Here is a 25,873-nt window from a genome sequence, read left to right on the forward strand (position 1 = left end):
GTTTCATCAACACTCTGAAGGTCCACAGATTACAGAATGCCTCCAGATGTTCTTCGGAAACTACTACCAGTCTTCCATCGAAAGATCAAATCGTAGACATTTTAAGACTTTACTCCCATGGAGAAAAGTCCGCATGGAGCTTATTGTGTTCAATGCCGATGCAATTTTTGTGTTTCATCAACACTCTGAAGGTCCACAGGTTACAAAATGCCTCCAGATGTGCTTCGGAAACTACTACTAGTCTTCCAGTGTACGATCAAAGCGTAGACAGTTTAAGACATTACCCCCATAGAGAAAATTCCGCATGGTGCTTATTGTGTTCAATGCCGATGCAATTTTTGTGTTTCATCAACACTCTGAAGGTCCACAGATTACAGAATGCCTCCAGATGTGCTTCGGAAACTACTACTAGTCTTCCAGGGAACGATCAAAGCGTAGACAGTTTAAGAGATTACTCCCATGGAGAAAAGTCCGCATGGTGCTTATTGTGTTCAATGCCGATGCAATTTTTGTGTTTCATCAATACTCTGAAGGTCCACAGATTACAGAATGCTTCCAGAAGTGCTTCGGAAACTACTACTAGTCTTCCACTGTACGATCAAAGCGTAGACAGATTATGACATTATTCCCATGGAGAAAAGTCCGCATGATGCTTATTGTGTTCAATGCCGATGCAATTTCTGTGTTTCATCAACACTCTGAAGGTCCACAGATTACAGAATGCCTCCAGATGTGCTTCGGATACTGCTACTAGTCTTCCAGTGTACAATCAAAGCGTAGACAGTTTAAGACATTTCACCCATGGAGAAAAGTCCGCATGGTGCTTGTTGTGTTCAATGCCGATGCAGTTTTTGTGTTTCATTATCACCCTGAAGGTCCACAGATTACAGAATGCCTCCAGATGTGCTTCGGAAGCTACTACTCGTCTTCCAGTGTATGATCAAAGCGTAGACAGTTTAAGACATTACTCCCATGGAGAAAAGTTCGCATGGTTCTTATTGTGTTCAATGCCGATGCTATTTTTGTGTTTAATTAAAACTCTGAAGGTCCACAGATTACAGAATGCTTCCAGATGTGCTTTGGAAACTACTACTAGTCTTCCAGTGTACGATCAAAGCTTAGACAGTTTAAGACATTACTCCTATAGAGAAAATTCCGCATGGTGCTTATTGTGTTCAATGCCGATGGAATTTTTGTGTTTCATCAACACTCTGAAGGTCCTCAGATTACAGAATGCATCCAGATGTGCTTCCGAAACTACTACTAGTCTTCCAGTGTACGATCAAAGCGTAGACAGCTTAAGACATTATTCCCATGGAGAAAAGTCCGCATGGTGCTTATTGTGTTCAATGCCGATGCAATTTTTGTGTTTCATCAACACTCTGAAGGTCCACAGATAACAGGAGGCATCCAGATGTGCTTCGGAAACTACTACTAGTCTTCCAGGGAACGATCAAAGCGTAGACAGTTTGAGACATTACTCCCATGGAGACAAGTCCGCATGGTGCTTATTGCGTTCAATGCCGATTCAATTTCTGTGTTTCATCAACACTCTGAAGGTCCACAGATTACAGAATGCCTCCAGATGTGCATTGGAAAGTACTACTAGTCTTCCAGGGAACTATCAAAGCGTAGACAGTTTGAGACATTACTCCCATGGAGACAAGTCCACATGGTGCTTATTGTGTTCAAAGTCGATGCAATTTTTGTGTTTCATCAACACTCTGAAGGTCCACAGATTACAGAATGCTTACAGATATGCTTCGGAAACTACTACTAGTCTTCCAGTGAACGATCAAAGCGTAGACAGTTTAAGACATTACTCTCATGGAGAAAAGTCCGCATGGTGCTTATTGCGTTCAATGCCGATTCAATTTCTGTGTTTCATCAACACTCTGAGAGTCCACAGATTGCAGAATGCCTCCAGATGTGCTTCGCAAACTACTACTAGTCTTCCAGTGAACGATCAAAGCCTAGACAGTTTAAGACACTACTCCCATGGAGAAAAGTCCGCATGGTGCTTATTGTGCTCAATGCCGATGCAATTTTTGTGTTTCATCAACACTCTGAAGGTCTCAGATTACAGAAAGCATCCTGATGAGCTTCGGAAACTACTACTCGTCTGCCAGTGTACGATCAAAGCGTAGACAGTTTAAGACATTACTCCCATGGAGAAAAGTTCGCACCGTGCATATTGTGTTCGATGCCGATGCAATTTTTGTGTTTCATCAACACTCTGAAGGTCCACAGATTACAGAATGACTCCAAATGTGCGTCGGAAACTACTACTAGTCTTAAAGTGTACGATCAAAGCCTAGACAGTTTAAGACATTACTCCCATGGAGAAAAGTCCGCATGGTGCTTATTGTGTTCAATGCCGATGCAATTTTTGTGTTTCATCAACTCTCTAAAGGTCCACAGATTACAGAATGCCTCCAGATGTTCTTCGGAAACTACTACCAGTCTTCCATCGAAAGATCAAATCGTAGACATTTTAAGACTTTACTCCCATGTAGAAAAGTCCGCATGGAGCTTATTGTGTTCAATGCCGATGCAATTTTTGTGTTTCATCAACATTCTGAAGGTCCACAGGTTACAGAATGCCTCCAGATGTGCTTCGGAAACTACTACTAGTCTTCCAGTGTACGATCAAAGCGTAGACAGTTTAAGACATTACCCCCATAGAGAAAATTCCGCATGGTGCTTATTGTGTTCAATGCCGATGCAATTTTTGTGTTTCATCAACACTCTGAAGGTACACAGATTACAGAATGCCTCCAGATGTGCTTCGGAAGCTACTACTCGTCTTCCAGTGTATGATCAAAGCGTAGACAGTTTAAGACATTACTCCCATGGAGAAAAGTTCGCATGGTTCTTATTGTGTTCAATGCCGATGCTATTTTTGTGTTTAATAAAAACTCTGAAGGTCCACAGATTACAGAATGCTTCCAGATGTGCTTTGGAAACTACTACTAGTCTTCCAGTGTACGATCAAAGCGTAGACAGTTTAAGACATTACTCCTATAGAGAAAATTCCGCATGGTGCTTATTGTGTTCAATGCCGATGGAATTTTTGTGTTTCATCAACACTCTGAAGGTCCTCAGATTACAGAATGCATCCAGATGTGCTTCCGAAACTACTACTAGTCTTCCAGTGTACGATCAAAGCGTAGACAGCTTAAGACATTATTCCCATGGAGAAAAGTCCGCATGGTGCTTATTGTGTTCAATGCCGATGCAATTTTTGTGTTTCATCAACACTCTGAAGGTCCACAGATAACAGGAGGCATCCAGATGTGCTTCGGAAACTACTACTAGTCTTCCAGGGAACGATCAAAGCGTAGACAGTTTGAGACATTACTCCCATGGAGACAAGTCCGCATGGTGCTTATTGCGTTCAATGCCGATTCAATTTCTGTGTTTCATCAACACTCTGAAGGTCCACAGATTACAGAATGCCTCCAGATGTGCATTGGAAACTACTACTAGTCTTCCAGTGAACGATCAAAGCCTAGACAGTTTAAGACACTACTCCCATGGAGAAAAGTCCGCATGGTGCTTATTGTGCTCAATGCCGATGCAATTTTTGTGTTTCATCAACACTCTGAAAGTCTCAGATTACAGAAAGCATCCTGATGAGCTTCGGAAACTACTACTCGTCTGCCAGTGTACGATCAAAGCGTAGACAGTTTAAGACATTACTCCCATGGAGAAAAGTTCGCATCGTGCATATTGTGTTCGATGCCGATGCAATTTTTGTGTTTCATCAACACTCTGAAGGTCCACAGGTTACAGAATGCCTCCAGATGTGCTTCGGAAACTACTACTAGTCTTCCAGTGTACGATCAAAGCGTAGACAGTTTAAGACATTACCCCCATAGAGAAAATTCCGCATGGTGCTTATTGTGTTCAATGCCGATGCAATTTTTGTGTTTCATCAACACTCTGAAGGTCCACAGATTACAGAATGCCTCCAGATGTGCTTCGGAAGCTACTACTCGTCTTCCAGTGTATGATCAAAGCGTAGACAGTTTAAGACATTACTCCCATGGAGAAAAGTTCGCATGGTTCTTATTGTGTTCAATGCCGATGCTATTTTTGTGTTTAATTAAAACTCTGAAGGTCCACAGATTACAGAATGCATCCAGATATGTTTTGGAAACTACTACTAGTCTTCCAGGGAACGATCAAACCGTAGATAGTTTAAGACATTTCTGCCATGGGGAAAAGTCCCATGGTGCTTATTGTGTTCAATGCCGATGCAATTTGTGTGTTTCACCAACACTCTGAAGGTCCACAGATTACAAACTGCCTCCAGATGTGCTTCAGAAACTACTACTAGTCTTCCAGGGAACGATCAAAGCGTAGACAGTTTGAGACATTACTCCCATGGAGAAAAGTCCGCATGGTCCTTATTGTGTTCAATGCCGATGCAATTTTTGTGTTTCATCAACACTCTGGAGATCCACAGATTACAGAATGATTCCAGATGTGCTTCGGAAACTACTACTTGTATTCCAGTAAACGATCAAAGCATAGACAGTTTAAGACATTAATCCCATGGAGAAAAGTCCACATGGTGCTTGTTGTGTTCAATGCCGATGCAATTTCTGTGTTTCATCAACACTCTGAAGGTCCACAGATTACAGAATGCATCCAGATGTGCTTCGGAAACTAGTACTAGTCTTCCGGTGAACGATCAAAGCGTAGAAAGTTTAAGACATTACACCCATGGAGAGAAGTCTGCATGGTGCTTATTGTGTTCAATGCCGATGCAATTTTTGTGTTTCATCAACACTCTGAAGGTCCACAGATTACAGAATGCATCCAGATGTGCTTCCGAAACAACTACTAGTCTTCCAGTGAACGATCAAGGCGTAGACAGTTTAAGACATTAATCCCATGGAGAAAAGTCCGCATGGTGCTTATTGTGTTCAATGCCGATGCAATTTCTGTGTTTCAACAACACTGTGAAGGTGCACAGATTACAGAATGCCTCCAGATGTGCTTCGGAAACTACTACTAGTCTTCCAGTGTACGATCAAAGCGTAGACAGTTCAAGACATTACTCCCATGGTGAAAAGTCCGCATTCTGTTTATTGGGTTCAATGCCGATGCAGTTTTTGTGTTTCATCAACACTCTGAACGTCCACAGATTACAGAATGCTTCCAGATGTGCTTCCGAAACTACTACTAGTCTTCCAGGGAACGATCAAAGCGTAGACAGTTTGAGACATTACTCCCATGGAGAAAAGTCCGCATGGTGCTTAGTGTGTTCAATGCCGATACAATTTTTGTGTTTCATCAACACTCTGAAGATAGACAGATTACAGAATGCATCCAGATGTGCTTCGGAAGCTACTACTCGTCTTCCAGTGTATGATCAAAGCGTAGACAGTTTAAGACATTACTCGCATGGAGAAAAGTTCGCATGGTTCTTATTGTGTTCAATGCCGATGCTATTTTTGTGTTTCATCAAAACTCTGAAGGTCCACAGATTACAGAATGCTTCCAGATGTGCTTTGGAAACTACTACTAGTCTTCCAGTGTACGATCAAAGCGTAGACAGTTTAAGACATTACTCCTATAGAGAAAATTCCGCATGGTGCTTATTGTGTTCAATGCCGATGCAATTTTTGTGTTTCATCAACACTCTGAAGATCCTCAGGTTACAGAATGCATCCAGATGTGCTTCCGAAACTACTACTAGTCTTCCAGTGTACGATCAAAGCGTAGACAGTTTAAGACATTATTCCCATGGAGAAAAGTCCGCATGGTGCTTATTGTGTTCAATGCCGATGCTATTTTTGTGTTTCATCAACACTCTGAATGTCCACAGATAACAGGAGGCATCCAGATGTGCTTCGGAAACTACTACTAGTCTTCCAGGGAACGATCAAAGCATAGACAGTTTAAGACATTACTCCCATGGAGAAATATCCGCATGGTGCCTATTGTGTTCAATGCCGATGCAATTTTTGCGTTTCATCGACACTCTGAAGGTCCACAGATTACAGAATGCATTAAGATGTGTTTCGGAAACTACTACTAGTCTTCCAGTGTACGATCAAAGCGTAGACAGTTTAAGACATTACTCCCATGGAGAAAAGTCCGCATGGTGCTTATTGTGTTCAATGCCGATGCAATTTTTGTGTTTCATCAACATTCTGAATGTCCACAAATCACAGAATGCCTCCATATGTGCTTCGGAAACTACTACTAGTCTTCCATCGAACGATCAAAGTGTAGACAGTTTAAGACATTACTCCCATGGAGACAAGTCCGCATGGTGCTTATTGTGTTCAATGCCGATTCAATTTTTGTGTTTCATCAACACTCTGATGGTCCACAGATTACAGAAGGTCTCCAGATGTGCTTCGGAAACTACTACTAGTCTTCCAGTGTACGATCAAAGCGTAGACAGTTTAAGACATTACTCCAATGGAGAAAAGTCCGCATGGTGCTTATTGTGTTCAATGCCGATGCAATTTTTGTGTTTCATCAACACTCTGAAGGTCCACAGATAACAGAATGCCTCCAGATGTGCTTCGGAAACTACTACTTGTCTTCCAGTGTACGATCAAAGCGTAGACAGTTTAAGACATTACTCCCAAGGAGAAAAGTCAGCATGGTGCTAATTGTGTTCAATGCCAATGCAATTTTTGTGATTAATCAAAACTCTGAAGGTCCACAGATTACAGAATGCCTCCAGATGTGCATTGGAAACTACTACTAGTCTTCCAGGGAACGATCAAAGCGCAGACAGTTTGAGACATTACTCCCATGGAGACAAGTCCACATGGTGCTTATTGTGTTCAAAGTCGATGCAATTTTTGTGTTTCATCAACACTCTGAAGGTCCACAGATTACAGAATGCTTCCAGATATGCTTCGGAAACTACTACTAGTCTTCCAGTGAACGATCAAAGCGTAGACAGTTTAATACATTACTCTCATGGAGAAAAGTCCGCATGGTGCTTATTGCGTTCAATGCCGATTCAATTTCTGTGTTTCATCAACACTCTGAGAGTCCACAGATTGCAGAATGCCTCCAGATGTGCTTCGCGAACTACTACTAGTCTTCCAGTGAACGATCAAAGCCTAGACAGTTTAAGACACTACTCCCATGCAGAAAAGTCCGCATGGTGCTTATTGTGCTCAATGCCGATGCAATTTTTGTGTTTCATCAACACTCTGAAGGTCTCAGATTACAGAAAGCATCCTGATGTGCTTCGGAAACTACTACTCGTCTGCCAGTGTACGATCAAAGCGTAGACAGTTTAAGACATTACTCCCATGGAGAAAAGTTCGCATCGTGCATATTGTGTTCAATGCCGATGCAATTTTTGTGTTTCATCAACACTCTGAATGTCCACAGATTACAGAATGACTCCAAATGTGCGTCGGAAACTACTACTAGTCTTAAAGTGTACGATCAAAGCCTAGACAGTTTAAGACATTACTCCCATGGAGAAAAGTCCGCATGGTGCTTATTGTGTTCAATGCCGATGCAATTTTTGTGTTTCATCAACACTCTGAAGGTCCACAGATTACAGAATGCCTCCAGAGGTTCTTCGGAAACTACTACCAGTCTTCCATCGAAAGATCAAATCGTAGACATTTTAAGACTTTACTCCCATGGAGAAAAGTCCGCATGGAGCTTATTGTGTTCAATGCCGATGCAATTTTTGTGTTTCATCAACACTCTGAAGGTCCACAGGTTACAAAATGCCTCCAGATGTGCTTCGGAAACTACTACTAGTCTTCCAGTGTACGATCAAAGCGTAGACAGTTTAACACATTACCCCCATAGAGAAAATTCCGCATGGTGCTTATTGTGTTCAATGCCGATGCAATTTTTGTGTTTCATCAACACTCTGAAGGTCCACAGATTACAGAATGCCTCCAGATGTGCATCGGAAACTACTACTAGTCTTCCAGGGAACGATCAAAGCGTAGACAGTTTAAGAGATTACTCCCATGGAGAAAAGTCCGCATGGTGCTTATTGTGTTCAATGCCGATGCAATTTTTGTGTTTCATCAATACTCTGAAGGTCCACAGATTACAGAATGCTTCCAGAAGTGCTTCGGAAACTACTACTAGTCTTCCACTGTACGATCAAAGCGTAGACAGATTATGACATTATTCCCATGGAGAAAAGTCCGCATGGTGCTTATTGTGTTCAATGCCGATGCAATTTCTGTGTTTCATCAACACTCTGAAGGTCCACAGATTACAGAATGCCTCCAGATGTGCTTCGGATACTGCTACTAGTCTTCCAGTGTACAATCAAAGCGTAGACAGTTTAAGACATTTCTCCCATGGAGAAAAGTCCGCATGGTGCTTGTTGTGTTCAATGCCGATGCAGTTTTTGTGTTTCATCATCACTCTGAAGGTCCACAGATTACAGAATGCCTCCAGATGTGCTTCGGAAGCTACTACTCGTCTTCCAGTGTATGATCAAAGCGTAGACAGTTTAAGACATTACTCCCATGGAGAAAAGTTCGCATGGTTCTTATTGTGTTCAATGCCGATGCTATTTTTGTGTTTAATTAAAACTCTGAAGGTCCACAGATTACAGAATGCTTCCAGATGTGCTTTGGAAACTACTACTAGTCTTCCAGTGTACGATCAAAGCTTAGACAGTTTAAGACATTACTTCTATAGAGAAAATTCCGCATGGTGCTTATTGTGTTCAATGCCGATGGAATTTTTGTGTTTCATCAACACTCTGAAGGTCCTCAGATTACAGAATGCATCCAGATGTGCTTCCGAAACTACTACTAGTCTTCCAGTGTACGATCAAAGCGTAGACAGCTTAAGACATTATTCCCATGGAGAAAAGTCCGCATGGTGCTTATTGTGTTCAATGCCGATGCAATTTTTGTGTTTCATCAACACTCTGAAGGTCCACAGAGAACAGGAGGCATCCAGATGTGCTTCGGAAACTACTACTAGTCTTCCAGGGAACGATCAAACCGTAGACAGTTTGAGACATTACTCCCATGGAGACAAGTCCGCATGGTGCTTATTGCGTTCAATGCCGATTCAGTTTCTGTGTTTCATCAACACTCTGAAGGTCTACAGATTACAGAATGCCTCCAGATGTGCATTGGAAACTACTACTAGTCTTCCAGGGAACGATCAAAGCGTAGACAGTTTGAGACATTACTCCCATGGAGACAAGTCCACATGGTGCTTATTGTGTTCAAAGTCGATGCAATTTTTGTGTTTCATCAACACTCTGAAGGTCCACAGATTACAGAATGCATCCAGATGTGCTTCCGAAACAACTACTAGTCTTCCAGTGAACGATCAAGGCGTAGACAGTTTAAGACATTAATCCCATGGAGAAAAGTCCGCATGGTGCTTATTGTGTTCAATGCCGATGCAATTTCTGTGTTTCAACAACACTGTGAAGGTGCACAGATTACAGAATGCCTCCAGATGTGCTTCGGAAACTACTACTAGTCTTCCAGTGTACGATCAAAGCGTAGACAGTTCAAGACATTACTCCCATGGTGAAAAGTCCGCATTCTGTTTATTGGGTTCAATGCCGATGCAGTTTTTGTGTTTCATCAACACTCTGAACGTCCACAGATTACAGAATGCTTCCAGATGTGCTTCCGAAACTACTACTAGTCTTCCAGGGAACGATCAAAGCGTAGACAGTTTGAGACATTACTCCCATGGAGAAAAGTCCGCATGGTGCTTAGTGTGTTCAATGCCGATACAATTTTTGTGTTTCATCAACACTCTGAAGATAGACAGATTACAGAATGCATCCAGATGTGCTTCGGAAGCTACTACTCGTCTTCCAGTGTATGATCAAAGCGTAGACAGTTTAAGACATTACTCGCATGGAGAAAAGTTCGCATGGTTCTTATTGTGTTCAATGCCGATGCTATTTTTGTGTTTCATCAAAACTCTGAAGGTCCACAGATTACAGAATGCTTCCAGATGTGCTTTGGAAACTACTACTAGTCTTCCAGTGTACGATCAAAGCGTAGACAGTTTAAGACATTACTCCTATAGAGAAAATTCCGCATGGTGCTTATTGTGTTCAATGCCGATGCAATTTTTGTGTTTCATCAACACTCTGAAGATCCTCAGGTTACAGAATGCATCCAGATGTGCTTCCGAAACTACTACTAGTCTTCCAGTGTACGATCAAAGCGTAGACAGTTTAAGACATTATTCCCATGGAGAAAAGTCCGCATGGTGCTTATTGTGTTCAATGCCGATGCTATTTTTGTGTTTCATCAACACTCTGAATGTCCACAGATAACAGGAGGCATCCAGATGTGCTTCGGAAACTACTACTAGTCTTCCAGGGAACGATCAAAGCATAGACAGTTTAAGACATTACTCCCATGGAGAAATATCCGCATGGTGCCTATTGTGTTCAATGCCGATGCAATTTTTGCGTTTCATCGACACTCTGAAGGTCCACAGATTACAGAATGCATTAAGATGTGTTTCGGAAACTACTACTAGTCTTCCAGTGTACGATCAAAGCGTAGACAGTTTAAGACATTACTCCCATGGAGAAAAGTCCGCATGGTGCTTATTGTGTTCAATGCCGATGCAATTTTTGTGTTTCATCAACATTCTGAATGTCCACAAATCACAGAATGCCTCCATATGTGCTTCGGAAACTACTACTAGTCTTCCATCGAACGATCAAAGTGTAGACAGTTTAAGACATTACTCCCATGGAGACAAGTCCGCATGGTGCTTATTGTGTTCAATGCCGATTCAATTTTTGTGTTTCATCAACACTCTGATGGTCCACAGATTACAGAAGGTCTCCAGATGTGCTTCGGAAACTACTACTAGTCTTCCAGTGTACGATCAAAGCGTAGACAGTTTAAGACATTACTCCAATGGAGAAAAGTCCGCATGGTGCTTATTGTGTTCAATGCCGATGCAATTTTTGTGTTTCATCAACACTCTGAAGGTCCACAGATAACAGAATGCCTCCAGATGTGCTTCGGAAACTACTACTTGTCTTCCAGTGTACGATCAAAGCGTAGACAGTTTAAGACATTACTCCCAAGGAGAAAAGTCAGCATGGTGCTAATTGTGTTCAATGCCAATGCAATTTTTGTGATTAATCAAAACTCTGAAGGTCCACAGATTACAGAATGCCTCCAGATGTGCATTGGAAACTACTACTAGTCTTCCAGGGAACGATCAAAGCGCAGACAGTTTGAGACATTACTCCCATGGAGACAAGTCCACATGGTGCTTATTGTGTTCAAAGTCGATGCAATTTTTGTGTTTCATCAACACTCTGAAGGTCCACAGATTACAGAATGCTTCCAGATATGCTTCGGAAACTACTACTAGTCTTCCAGTGAACGATCAAAGCGTAGACAGTTTAATACATTACTCTCATGGAGAAAAGTCCGCATGGTGCTTATTGCGTTCAATGCCGATTCAATTTCTGTGTTTCATCAACACTCTGAGAGTCCACAGATTGCAGAATGCCTCCAGATGTGCTTCGCGAACTACTACTAGTCTTCCAGTGAACGATCAAAGCCTAGACAGTTTAAGACACTACTCCCATGCAGAAAAGTCCGCATGGTGCTTATTGTGCTCAATGCCGATGCAATTTTTGTGTTTCATCAACACTCTGAAGGTCTCAGATTACAGAAAGCATCCTGATGTGCTTCGGAAACTACTACTCGTCTGCCAGTGTACGATCAAAGCGTAGACAGTTTAAGACATTACTCCCATGGAGAAAAGTTCGCATCGTGCATATTGTGTTCAATGCCGATGCAATTTTTGTGTTTCATCAACACTCTGAATGTCCACAGATTACAGAATGACTCCAAATGTGCGTCGGAAACTACTACTAGTCTTAAAGTGTACGATCAAAGCCTAGACAGTTTAAGACATTACTCCCATGGAGAAAAGTCCGCATGGTGCTTATTGTGTTCAATGCCGATGCAATTTTTGTGTTTCATCAACACTCTGAAGGTCCACAGATTACAGAATGCCTCCAGAGGTTCTTCGGAAACTACTACCAGTCTTCCATCGAAAGATCAAATCGTAGACATTTTAAGACTTTACTCCCATGGAGAAAAGTCCGCATGGAGCTTATTGTGTTCAATGCCGATGCAATTTTTGTGTTTCATCAACACTCTGAAGGTCCACAGGTTACAAAATGCCTCCAGATGTGCTTCGGAAACTACTACTAGTCTTCCAGTGTACGATCAAAGCGTAGACAGTTTAACACATTACCCCCATAGAGAAAATTCCGCATGGTGCTTATTGTGTTCAATGCCGATGCAATTTTTGTGTTTCATCAACACTCTGAAGGTCCACAGATTACAGAATGCCTCCAGATGTGCATCGGAAACTACTACTAGTCTTCCAGGGAACGATCAAAGCGTAGACAGTTTAAGAGATTACTCCCATGGAGAAAAGTCCGCATGGTGCTTATTGTGTTCAATGCCGATGCAATTTTTGTGTTTCATCAATACTCTGAAGGTCCACAGATTACAGAATGCTTCCAGAAGTGCTTCGGAAACTACTACTAGTCTTCCACTGTACGATCAAAGCGTAGACAGATTATGACATTATTCCCATGGAGAAAAGTCCGCATGGTGCTTATTGTGTTCAATGCCGATGCAATTTCTGTGTTTCATCAACACTCTGAAGGTCCACAGATTACAGAATGCCTCCAGATGTGCTTCGGATACTGCTACTAGTCTTCCAGTGTACAATCAAAGCGTAGACAGTTTAAGACATTTCTCCCATGGAGAAAAGTCCGCATGGTGCTTGTTGTGTTCAATGCCGATGCAGTTTTTGTGTTTCATCATCACTCTGAAGGTCCACAGATTACAGAATGCCTCCAGATGTGCTTCGGAAGCTACTACTCGTCTTCCAGTGTATGATCAAAGCGTAGACAGTTTAAGACATTACTCCCATGGAGAAAAGTTCGCATGGTTCTTATTGTGTTCAATGCCGATGCTATTTTTGTGTTTAATTAAAACTCTGAAGGTCCACAGATTACAGAATGCTTCCAGATGTGCTTTGGAAACTACTACTAGTCTTCCAGTGTACGATCAAAGCTTAGACAGTTTAAGACATTACTTCTATAGAGAAAATTCCGCATGGTGCTTATTGTGTTCAATGCCGATGGAATTTTTGTGTTTCATCAACACTCTGAAGGTCCTCAGATTACAGAATGCATCCAGATGTGCTTCCGAAACTACTACTAGTCTTCCAGTGTACGATCAAAGCGTAGACAGCTTAAGACATTATTCCCATGGAGAAAAGTCCGCATGGTGCTTATTGTGTTCAATGCCGATGCAATTTTTGTGTTTCATCAACACTCTGAAGGTCCACAGAGAACAGGAGGCATCCAGATGTGCTTCGGAAACTACTACTAGTCTTCCAGGGAACGATCAAACCGTAGACAGTTTGAGACATTACTCCCATGGAGACAAGTCCGCATGGTGCTTATTGCGTTCAATGCCGATTCAGTTTCTGTGTTTCATCAACACTCTGAAGGTCTACAGATTACAGAATGCCTCCAGATGTGCATTGGAAACTACTACTAGTCTTCCAGGGAACGATCAAAGCGTAGACAGTTTGAGACATTACTCCCGTGGAGACAAGTCCACATGGTGCTTATTGTGTTCAAAGTCGATGCAATTTTTGTGTTTCATCAACACTCTGAAGGTCCACAGATTACAGAATGCTTCCAGATATGCTTCGGAAACTACTACTAGTCTTCCAGTGAACGATCAAAGCGTAGACAGTTTAAGACATTACTCTCATGGAGAAAAGTCCGCATGGTGCTTATTGCGTTCAATGCCGATTCAATTTCTGTGTTTCATCAACACTCTGAGAGTCCACAGATTGCAGAATGCCTCCAGATGTGCTTCGCAAACTACTACTAGTCTTCCAGTGAACGATCAAAGCCTAGACAGTTTAAGACACTACTCCCATGGAGAAAAGTCCGCATGGTGCTTATTGTGCTCAATGCCGATGCAATTTTTGTGTTTCATCAACACTCTGAAGGTCTCAGATTACAGAAAGCATCCTGATGAGCTTCGGAAACTACTACTCGTCTGCCAGTGTACGATCAAAGCGTAGACAGTTTAAGACATTACTCCCATGGAGAAAAGTTCGCATCGTGCATATTGTGTTCGATGCCGATGCAATTTTTGTGTTTCATCAACACTCTGAAGGTCCACAGATTACAGAATGACACCAAATGTGCGTCGGAAACTACTACTAGTCTTAAAGTGTACGATCAAAGCCTAGACAGTTTAAGACATTACTCCCATGGAGAAAAGTCCGCATGGTGCTTATTGTGTCCAATGCCGATGCAATTTTTGTGTTTCATCAACACTCTGAAGGTCCACAGATTACAGAATGCCTCCAGATGTTCTTCGGAAACTACTACCAGTCTTCCATCGAAAGATCAAATCGTAGACATTTTAAGACTTTACTCCCATGGAGAAAAGTCCGCATGGAGCTTATTGTGTTCAATGCCGATGCAATTTTTGTGTTTCATCAACACTCTGAAGGTCCACAGGTTACAGAATGCCTCCAGATGTGCTTCGGAAACTACTACTAGTCTTCCAGTGTACGATCAAAGCGTAGACAGTTTAAGACATTACCCCCATAGAGAAAATTCCGCATGGTGCTTATTGTGTTCAATGCCGATGCAATTTTTGTGTTTCATCAACACTCTGAAGGTCCACAGATTACAGAATGCCTCCAGATGTGCTTCGGAAGCTACTACTCGTCTTCCAGTGTATGATCAAAGCGTAGACAGTTTAAGACATTACTCCCATGGAGAAAATTCCGCATGGTGCTTATTGTGTTCAATGCCGATGGAATTTTTGTGTTTCATCAACACTCTGAAGGTCCTCAGATTACAGAATGCATCCAGATGTGCTTCCGAAACTACTACTAGTCCTTCAGTGTACGATCAAAGCGTAGACAGCTTAAGACATTATTCCCATGGAGAAAAGTCCGCATGGTGCTTATTGTGTTCAATGCCGATGCAATTTTTGTGTTTCATCAACACTCTGAAGGTCCACAGATAACAGGAGGCATCCAGATGTGCTTCGGAAACTACTACTAGTCTTCCAGTGAACGATCAAAACGTAGACAGTTTAAGACATTACTCTGATGGAGAAAAGTCCGCATGGTACTTATTGTGTTCAATGCTGATTCAATTCCTGCGTTTCATCAACACTCTGAAGATCCACAGATAACAGAATGCCTCCAGATGTGCTTCGGAAACTACTACTAGTCTTCCAGGGAACGATCAAAGCGTAGACAGTTTGAGACATTACTCCCATGGAGACAAGTCCACATGGTGCTTATTGTGTTCAAAGTCGATGCAATTTTTGTGTTTCATCAACACTCTGAAGGTCCACAGATTACAGAATGCTTCCAGATATGCTTCGGAAACTACTACTAGTCTTCCAGTGAACGATCAAAGCGTAGACAGTTTAAGACATTACTCTCATGGAGAAAAGTCCGCATGGTGCTTATTGCGTTCAATGCCGATTCAATTTCTGTGTTTCATCAACACTCTGAGAGTCCACAGATTGCAGAATGCCTCCAGATGTGCTTCGCAAACTACTACTAGTCTTCCAGTGAACGATCAAAGCCTAGATAGTTTAAGACACTACTCCCATGGAGAAAAGTCCGCATGGTGCTTATTGTGCTCAATGCCGATGCAATTTTTGTGTTTCATCAACACTCTGAAGGTCTCAGATTACAGAAAGCATCCTGATGAGCTTCGGAAACTACTACTCGTCTGCCAGTGTACGATCAAAGCGTAGACAGTTTAAGACATTACTCCCATGGAGAAAAGTTCGCATCGTGCATATTGTGTTCGATGCCGATGCAATTTTTGTGTTTCATCAACACTCTGAAGGTCCACAGATTACAGAATGACACCAAATGTGCGTCGGAAACTACTACTAGTCTTAAAGTGTACGATCAAAGCCTAGACAGTTTAAGACATTACTCCCATGGAGAAAAGTCCGCATGGTGCTTATTGTGTCCAATGCCGATGCAATTTTTGTGTTTCATCAACACTCTGAAGGTCCACAGATTACAGAATGCCTCCAGATGTTCTTCGGAAACTACTACCAGTCTTCCATCGAAAGATCAAATCGTAGACATTTTAAGACTTTACTCCCATGGAGAAAAGTCCGCATGGAGCTTATTGTGTTCAATGCCGATGCAATTTTTGTGTTTCATCAACACTCTGAAGGTCCACAGGTTACAGAATGCCTCCAGATGTGCTTCGGAAACTACTACTAGTCTTCCAGTGTACGATCAAAGCGTAGACAGTTTAAGACATTACCCCCATAGAGAAAATTCCGCATGGTGCTTATTGTGTTCAATGCCGATGCAATTTTTGTGTTTCATCAACACTCTGAAGGTCCACAGATTACAGAATGCCTCCAGAAGTGCTTCGGAAGCTACTACTCGTCTTCCAGTGTATGATCAAAGCGTAGACAGTTTAAGACATTACTCCCATGGAGAAAAGTTCGCATGGTTCTTATTGTGTTCAATGCCGATGCTATTTTTGTGTTTAATTAAAACTCTGAAGGTCCACAGATTACAGAATGCTTCCAGATGTGCTTTGGAAACTACTACTAGTCTTACAGTGCACGATCAAAGCGTAGACAGTTTAAGACATTACTCCTATAGAGAAAATTCCGCATGGTGCTTATTGTGTTCAATGCCGATGGAATTTTTGTGTTTCATCAACACTCTGAAGGTCCTCAGATTACAGAATGCATCCAGATGTGCTTCCGAAACTACTACTAGTCTTCCAGTGTACGATCAAAGCGTAGACAGCTTAAGACATTATTCCCATGGAGAAAAGTCCGCATGGTGCTTATTGTGTTCAATGCCGATGCAATTTTTGTGTTTCATCAACACTCTGAAGGTCCACAGATAACAGGAGGCATCCAGATGTGCTTCAGAAACTACTACTAGTCTTCCAGGGAACGATCAAAGCGTAGAAAGTTTGAGACATTACTCCCATGGAGACAAGTCCGCATGGTGCTTATTGCGTTCAATGCCGATTCAATTTCTGTGTTTCATCAACACTCTGAAGGTCCACAGATTACAGAATGCCTCCAGATGTGCATTGGAAACTACTACTAGTCTTCCAGGGAACGTTCAAAGCGTAGACAGTTTGAGACATTACTCCCATGGAGACAAGTCCACATGGTGCTTATTGTGTTCAAAGTCGATGCAATTTTTGTGTTTCATCAACACTCTGAAGGTCCACAGATTACAGAATTCTTCCAGATATGCTTCGGAAACTACTACTAGTCTTCCAGTGAACGATCAAAGCGTAGACAGTTTAAGACATTACTCTCATGGAGAAAAGTCCGCATGGTGCTTATTGCGTTCAATGCCGATTCAATTTCTGTGTTTCATCAACACTCTGAGAGTCCACAGATTGCAGAATGCCTCCAGATGTGCTTCGCAAACTACTACTAGTCTTCCAGTGAACGATCAAAGCCTAGACAGTTTAAGACACTACTCCCATGGAGAAAAGTCCGCATGGTGCTTTTTGTGCTCAATGCCGATGCAATTTTTGTGTTTCATCAACACTCTGAAGGTCTCAGATTACAGAAAGCATCCTGATGTGCTTCGGAACTACTACTCGTCTGCCAGTGTACGATCAAAGCGTAGACAGTTTAAGACATTACTCCCATGGAGAAAAGTTCGCATCTTGCATATTGTGTTCAATGCCGATGCAATTTTTGTGTTTCATCAACACTCTGAAGGTCCACAGATTACAGAATGACTCCAAATGTGCGTCGGAAACTACTACTAGTCTTAAAGTGTACGATCAAAGCCTGGACAGTTTAAGACATTACTCCCATGGAGAAAAGTCCGCATGGTGCTTATTGTGTTCAATGCCGATGCAATTTTTGTGTTTCATCAACACTCTGAAGGTCCACAGATTACAGAATGCCTCCAGATGTTCTTCGGAAACTACTACCAGTCTTCCATCGAAAGATCAAATCGTAGACATTTTAAGACTTTACTCCCATGGAGAAAAGTCCGCATGGAGCTTATTGTGTTCAATGCCGATGCAATTTTTGTGTTTCATCGACACTCTGAAGGTCCACAGGTTACAGAATGCCTCCAGATGTGCTTCGGAAACTACTACTAGTCTTCCAGTGTACGATCAAAGCGTAGACAGTTTAAGACATTACCCCCATAGAGAAAATTCCGCATGGTGCTTATTGTGTTCAATGCCGATGCAATTTTTGTGTTTCATCAACACTCTGAAGGTCCACAGATTACAGAATGTCTGCAGATGTGCTTCGGAAACTACTACTAGTCTTCCAGGGAACGATCAAAGCGTAGACAGTTTAAGAGATTACTCCCATGGAGAAAAGTCCGCATGGTGCTTATTGTGTTCAATGCCGATGCAATTTTTGTGTTTCATCAATACTCTGAAGGTCCACAGATCACAGAATGCTTCCAGAAGTGCTTCGGAAAATACTACTAGTCTTCCACTGTACGATCAAAGCGTAGACAGATTATGTCATTACTCCCATGGAGAAAAGTCCGCATGGTGCTTATTGTGTTCAATGCCGATGCAATTTCTGTGTTTCATCAACACTCTGAAGGTCCACAGATTACAGAATGCCTCCAGATGTGCTTCGGATACTGCTACTAGTCTTCCAGTGTACAATCAAAGCGTAGACAGTTGAAGACATTTCTCCCATGGAGAAAAGTCCGCATGGTGCATGTTGTGTTCAATGCCGATGCTGTTTTTGTGTTTCATCATCACTCTGAAGGTCCACAGATTACAGAATGCCTCCAGATGTGCTTCGGAAGCTACTACTCGTCTTCCAGTGTATGATCAAAGCGTAGACAGTTTAAGACATTACTCCCATGGAGAAAAGTTCGCATGGTTCTTATTGTGTTCAATGCTGATGCTATTTTTGTGTTTAATTAAAACTCTGAAGGTCCACAGATTACAGAATGCTTCCAGATGTGCTTTGGAAACTACTACTAGTCTTCCAGTGCACGATCAAAGCGTAGACAGTTTAAGACATTACTCCTATAGAGAAAATTCCGCATGGTGCTTATTGTGTTCAATGCCGATGGAATTTTTGTGTTTCATCAACACTCTGAAGGTCCTCAGATTACAGAATGCATCCAGATGTGCTTCCGAAACTACTACTAGTCTTCCAGTGTACGATCAAAGCGTAGACAGCTTAAGACATTATTCCCATGGAGAAAAGTCCGCATGGTGCTTATTGTGTTCAATGCCGATGCAATTTTTGTGTTTCATCAACACTCTGAAGGTCCACAGATAACAGGAGGCATCCAGATGTGCTTCGGAAACTACTACTAGTCTTCCAGGGAACGATCAAAGCGTAGACAGTTTGAGACATTACTCCCATGGAGACAAGTCCGCATGGTGCTTATTGCGTTCAATGCCGATTCAATTTCTGTGTTTCATCAACACTCTGAGAGTCCACAGATTGCAGAATGCCTCCAGATGTGCTTCGCAAACTACTACTAGTCTTCCAGTGAACGATCAAAGCCTAGACAATTTAAGACACTACTCCCATGGAGAAAAGTCCGCATGGTGCTTATTGTGCTCAATGCCGATGCAATTTTTGTGTTTCATCAACACTCTGAAGGTCTCAGATTACAGAAAGCATCCTGATGTGCTTCGGAAACTACTACTCGTCTGCCAGTGTACGATCAAAGCGTACACAGTTTAAGACATTACTCCCATGGAAAAAAGTTCGCATCGTGCATATTGTGTTCAATGCCGATGCAATTTTTGTGTTTCATCAACACTCTGAAGGTCCACAGATTACAGAATGACTCCAAATGTGCGTCGGAAACTACTACTAGTCTTAAAGTGTACGATCAAAGCCTAGACAGTTTAAGACATTACTCCCATGGAGAAAAGTCCGCATGGTGCTTATTGTGTTCAATGCCGATGCAATTTTTGTGTTTCATCAACACTCTGAAGGTCCACAGATTACAGAATGCCTCCAGATGTTCTTCGGAAACTACTACCAGTCTTCTATCGAAAGATCAAATCGTAGACATTTTAAAACTTTACTCCCATGGAGAAAAGTCCGCATGGAGCTTATTGTGTTCAATGCCGATGCAATTTTTGTGTTTTATCAACACTCTGAAGGTCCACAGGTTACAGAATGCCTCCAGATGTGCTTCGGAAACTACTACTAGTCTTCCAGTGTATGATCAAAGCGTAGACAGTTTAAGACATTACCCCCATAGAGAAAATTCCGCATGGTGCTTATTGTGTTCAATGCCGATGCAATTTTTGTGTTTCATCAACACTCTGAAGGTCCACAGATTACAGAATGTCTCCAGATGTGCTTCGGAAACTACTACTAGTCTTCCAGGGAACGATCAAAGCGTAGACACTTTAAGAGATTACTCCCATGGAGAAAAGTCCGCATGGTGCTTATTGTGTTCAATGCCGATGCAATTTTTGTGTTTCACCAATACTCTGAAGGTCCACAGATTACAGAATGCTTCCAGAAGTGCTTCGGAAACTACTACTAGTCTTCCAGTGTACGATCAAAGCGTAGACAGATTATGACATTACTCCCATGGAGAAAAGTCCGCATGGTGCTTATTGTGTTCAATGCCGATGCAATTTCTGTGTTTCATCAACACTCTGAAGGTCCACAGATTACAGAATGCCTCCAGATGTGCTTCGGATACTGCTACTAGTCTTCCAGTGTACAATCAAAGCATAGACAGTTTAAGACATTTCTCCCATGGAGAAAAGTCCGCATGGTGCTTGTTGTGTTCAATGCCGATGCAATTTTTGTGTTTCATCAATACTCTGTAGGTCCACAGATAACAGAATGCCTCCAGATGTGCTTCGGAAACTACTACTTGTCTTCCAGTGTACGATCAAAGCGTAGACAGTTTAAGACATTACTCTCATGGAGAAAAGTCCGCATGGTGCTTATTGCGTTCAATGCCGATTCAATTTCTGTGTTTCATCAACACTCTGAGAGTCCACAGATTGCAGAATGCCTCCAGATGTGCTTCGCAAACTACTACTAGTCTTCCAGTGAACGATCAAAGCCTAGACAGTTTAAGACACTACTCCCATGGAGAAAAGTCCGCATGGTGCTTATTGTGCTCAATGCCGATGCAATTTTTGTGTTTCATCAACACTCTGAAGGTCTCAGATTACAGAAAGCATCCTGATGTGCTTCGGAAACTACTACTCGTCTGCCAGTGTACGATCAAAGCGTAGACAGTTTAAGACATTACTCCCATGGAGAAAAGTTCGCATCGTGCATATTGTGTTCAATGCCGATGCGATTTTTGTGTTTCATCAACACTCTGAAGGTCCACAGATTACAGAATGACTCTAAATGTGCGTCGGAAACTACTACTAGTCTTAAAGTGTACGATCAAAGCCTAGACAGTTTAAGACATTACTCCCATGGAGAAAAGTCCGCATGGTGCTTATTGTGTTCAATGCCGATGCAATTTTTGTGTTTCATTAACACTCTGAAGGTCCACAGATTACAGAATGCCTCCAGATGTTCTTCGGAAACTACTACCAGTCTTCCATCGAAAGATCAAATCGTAGACATTTTAAGACTTTACTCCCATGGAGAAAAGTCCGCATGGAGCTTATTGTGTTCAATGCCGATGCAATTTTTGTGTTTCATCAATACTCTGAATGTCCACAAATTACAGAATGCCTCCATATGTGCTTCGGAAACTACTACTAGTCTTCCATCGAACGATCAAAGCGTAGACAGTTTAAGACATTACTCCCATGGAGACAAGTCCGCATGGTGCTTATTGTGTTCAATGCCGATTCAATTTTTGTGTTTCATCAACACTCTGATGGTCCACAGATTACAGAATGTCTCCAGATGTGCTTCGGAAACTACTACTAGTCTTCCAGTGTACGATCAAAGCGTAGACAGTTTAATACATTACTCCAATGGAGAAATGTCCGCATGGTGCTTATTGTGTTCAATGCCGATGCAATTTTTGTGTTTCATCAACACTCTGAAGGTCCACAGATAACAGAATGCCTCCAGATGTGCTTCCGAAACTACTACTTGTCTTCCAGTGTACGATCAAAGCGTAGACAGTTTAAGACATTACTCTCATGGAGAAAAGTCCGCATGGTGCTTATTGCGTTCAATGCCGATTCAATTTCTGTGTTTCATCAACACTCTGAGAGTCCACAGATTGCAGAATGCCTCCAGATGTGCTTCGCAAACTACTACTAGTCTTCCAGTGAACGATCAAAGCCTAGACAGTTTAAGACACTACTCCCATGGAGAAAAGTCCGCATGGTGCTTATTGTGCTCAATGCCGATGCAATTTTTGTGTTTCATCAACACTCTGAAGGTCTCAGATTACAGAAAGCATCCTGATGTGCTTCGGAAACTACTACTCGTCTGCCAGTGTACGATCAAAGCGTAGACAGTTTAAGACATTACTCCCATGGAGAAAAGTTAGCATCGTGCATATTGTGTTCAATACCGATGCAATTTTTGTGTTTCATCAACACTCTGAAGGTCCACAGATTACAGAATGACTCCAAATGTGCGTCGGAAACTACTACTAGTCTTAAAGTGTACGATCAAAGCCTAGACATTTTAAGACATTACTCCCATGGAGAAAAGTCCGCATGGTGCTTATTGTGTTCAATGCCGATGCAATTTTTGTGTATCATTAACACTCTGAAGGTCCACGGATTACAGAATGCCTCCAGATGTTCTTCGGAAACTACTACCAGTCTTCCATCGAAAGATCACATCGTAGACATTTTAAGACTTTACTCCCATGGAGAAAAGTCCGCATGGAGCTTATTGTGTTCAATGCCGATGCAATTTTCGTGTTTCATCAATACTCTGAAGGTCCACAGGTTACAGAATGCCTCCAGATGTGCCTCGGAAACTACTACTAGTCTTCCAGTGTACGATCAAAGCGTAGACAGATTATGACATTACTCCCATGGAGAAAAGTCCGCATGGTGCTTATTGTGTTCAATGCCGATGCAATTTCTGTGTTTCATCAACACTCTGAAGGTCCACAGACTACAGAATGCCTCCAGATGTGCTTCGGATACTGCTACTAGTCTTCCAGTGTACAATCAAAGCGTAGACAATTTAAACATTTCTCCCATGGAGAAAAGTCATCATGGTGCTTGTTGTGTTCAATGCCGATGCAGTTTTTGTGTTTCATCAACACTCTGAACGTCCACAGATTACAGAATGCTACCAGATGTGCTTCGGAAACTACTACTAGTCTTCCAGGGAACGATCAAAGCGTAGACAATTTGATACATTACTCCCATGGAGAAAAGTCCGCATGGTGCTTAGTGTGTTCAATGCCGATACAAATTTTGTGTTTCTTCAACACTCTGAAGGTCCACAGATTACAGAATGCCTCCAGAAGTGCTTCGGAAACTACTACTAGTCTTCCAGGGAACGATCAAAGCATAGACAGTTTAAGACATTACTCCCATGGAGAAAAGTCCGCATGGTGCATATTGTGTTCAATGCCGATGCAATTTTTGCGTTTCATCGACACTCTGAAGGTCCACAGATTACAGAATGCATTAAGATGTGTTTCGGAAACTACTACTAGTCTTCCAGTGTACGATCAAAGCGTAGACAGTTTAAGACATTACTCCCTTGGAGAAAAGTCCGCATGGTGCTTATTGTGTTCAATGCCGATGCAATTTTTGTGTTTCATCAACATTCTGAATGTCCACAAATTACAGAATGCCTCCATATGTGCTTCGGAAACTACTACTAGTCTTCCATCGAACGATCAAAGCGTAGACAGTTTAAGACATTACTCCCATGGAGACAAGTCCGCATGGTGCTTATTGTGTTCAACGCCGATTAAATTTTTGTGTTTCATCAACACTCTGATGGTCCACAGATTACAGAATGTCTCCAGATGTGCTTCGGAAACTACTACTAGTCTTCCAGTGTACGTTCAAAGCGTAGACAGTTTAAGACATTACTCCAATGGAGAAAAGTCCGCATGGTGCTTATTGCGTTCAATGCCGATTCAATTTCTGTGTTTCATCAACACTCTGAGAGTCCACAGATTGCAGAATGCCTCCAGATGTGCTTCGCAAACTACTACTAGTCTTCCAGTGAACGATCAAAGCCTAGACAGTTTAAGACACTACTCCCATGGAGAAAAGTCCGCATGGTGCTTATTGTGCTCAATGCCGATGCAATTTTTGTTTTTCATCAACACTCTGAAGGTCTCAGATTACAGAAAGCATCCTGATGTGCTTCGGAAACTACTACTCCCCTGCCAGTGTACGATCAAAGCGTGGGCAGTTTAAGACATTACTCCCATGGAGAAAAGTTTGCATCGTGCATATTGTGTTCAATGCCGATGCAATTTTTGTGTTTCATCAACACTCTGAAGGTCCACAGATTACAGAATGACTCCAAATGTGCGTCGGAAACTACTACTAGACTTAAAGTGTACGATCAAAGCGTAGACAGATTATGACATTACTCCCATGGAGAAAAGTCCGCATGGTGCTTATTGTGTTCAATGCCGATGCAATATCTGTGTTTCATCAACACTCTGAAGGTCCACAGATTACAGAATGCCTCCAGATGTGCTTCGGATACTGCTACTAGTCTTCCAGTGTACAATCAAAGCATAGACAGTTTAAGACATTTCTCCCATGGAGAAAAGTCCGCATGGTGCTTGTTGTGTTCAATGCCGATGCAATTTTTGTGTTTCATCAACACTCTGTAGGTCCACAGATAACAGAATGCCTCCAGATGTGCTTCGGAAACTACTACTTGTCTTCCAGTGTACGATCAAAGCGTAGACAGTTTAAGACATTACTCTCATGGAGAAAAGTCCGCATGGTGCTTATTGCGTTCAATGCCGATTCAATTTCTGTGTTTCATCAACACTCTGAGAGTCCACAGATTGCAGAATGCCTCCAGATGTGCTTCGCAAACTACTACTAGTCTTCCAGTGAACGATCAAAGCCTAGACAGTTTAAGACACTACTCCCATGGAGAAAAGTCCGCATGGCGCTAATTGTGCTCAATGCCGGTGCAATTTTTGTGTTTCATCAACACTCTGAAGGTCCACAGATTACAGAATGCATCCTGATGTGCTTCGGAAACTACTACTCGTCTTCCAGTGTACGATCAAAGCGTAGACAGTTTAAGACATTACTCCCATGGAGAAAAGTTCGCATCGTGCATATTGTGTTCAATGCCGATGCAATTTTTGTGTTTCATCAACACTCTGAAGGTCCACAGATTACAGAATGACTCTAAATGTGCGTCGGAAACTGCTACTAGTCTTAAAGTGTACGATCAAAGCCTAGACAGTTTAAGACATTACTCCCATGGAGAAAAGTCCGCATGGTGCTTATTGTGTTCAATGCCGATGCAATTTTTGTGTTTCATTAACACTCTGAAGGTCCACAGATTACAGAATGCCTCCAGATGTTCTTCGGAAACTACTACCAGTCTTCCATCGAAAGATCAAATCGTAGACATTTTAAGACTTTACTCCCATGGAGAAAAGTCCGCATGGAGCTTATTGTGTTCAATGCCGATGCAATTTTTGTGTTTCATCAATACTCTGAATGTCCACAAATTACAGAATGCCTCCATATGTGCTTCGGAAACTACTACTAGTCTTCCATCGAACGATCAAAGCGTAGACAGTTTAAGACATTACTCCCATGGAGACAAGTCCGCATGGTGCTTATTGTGTTCAATGCCGATTCAATTTTTGTGTTTCATCAACACTCTGATGGTCCACAGATTACAGAATGTCTCCAGATGTGCTTCGGAAACTACTA

Source organism: Schistocerca gregaria, chromosome 3 (assembly GCF_023897955.1).
Source record: "Schistocerca gregaria isolate iqSchGreg1 chromosome 3, iqSchGreg1.2, whole genome shotgun sequence".
NCBI lineage: Eukaryota > Metazoa > Arthropoda > Insecta > Orthoptera > Acrididae > Schistocerca > Schistocerca gregaria.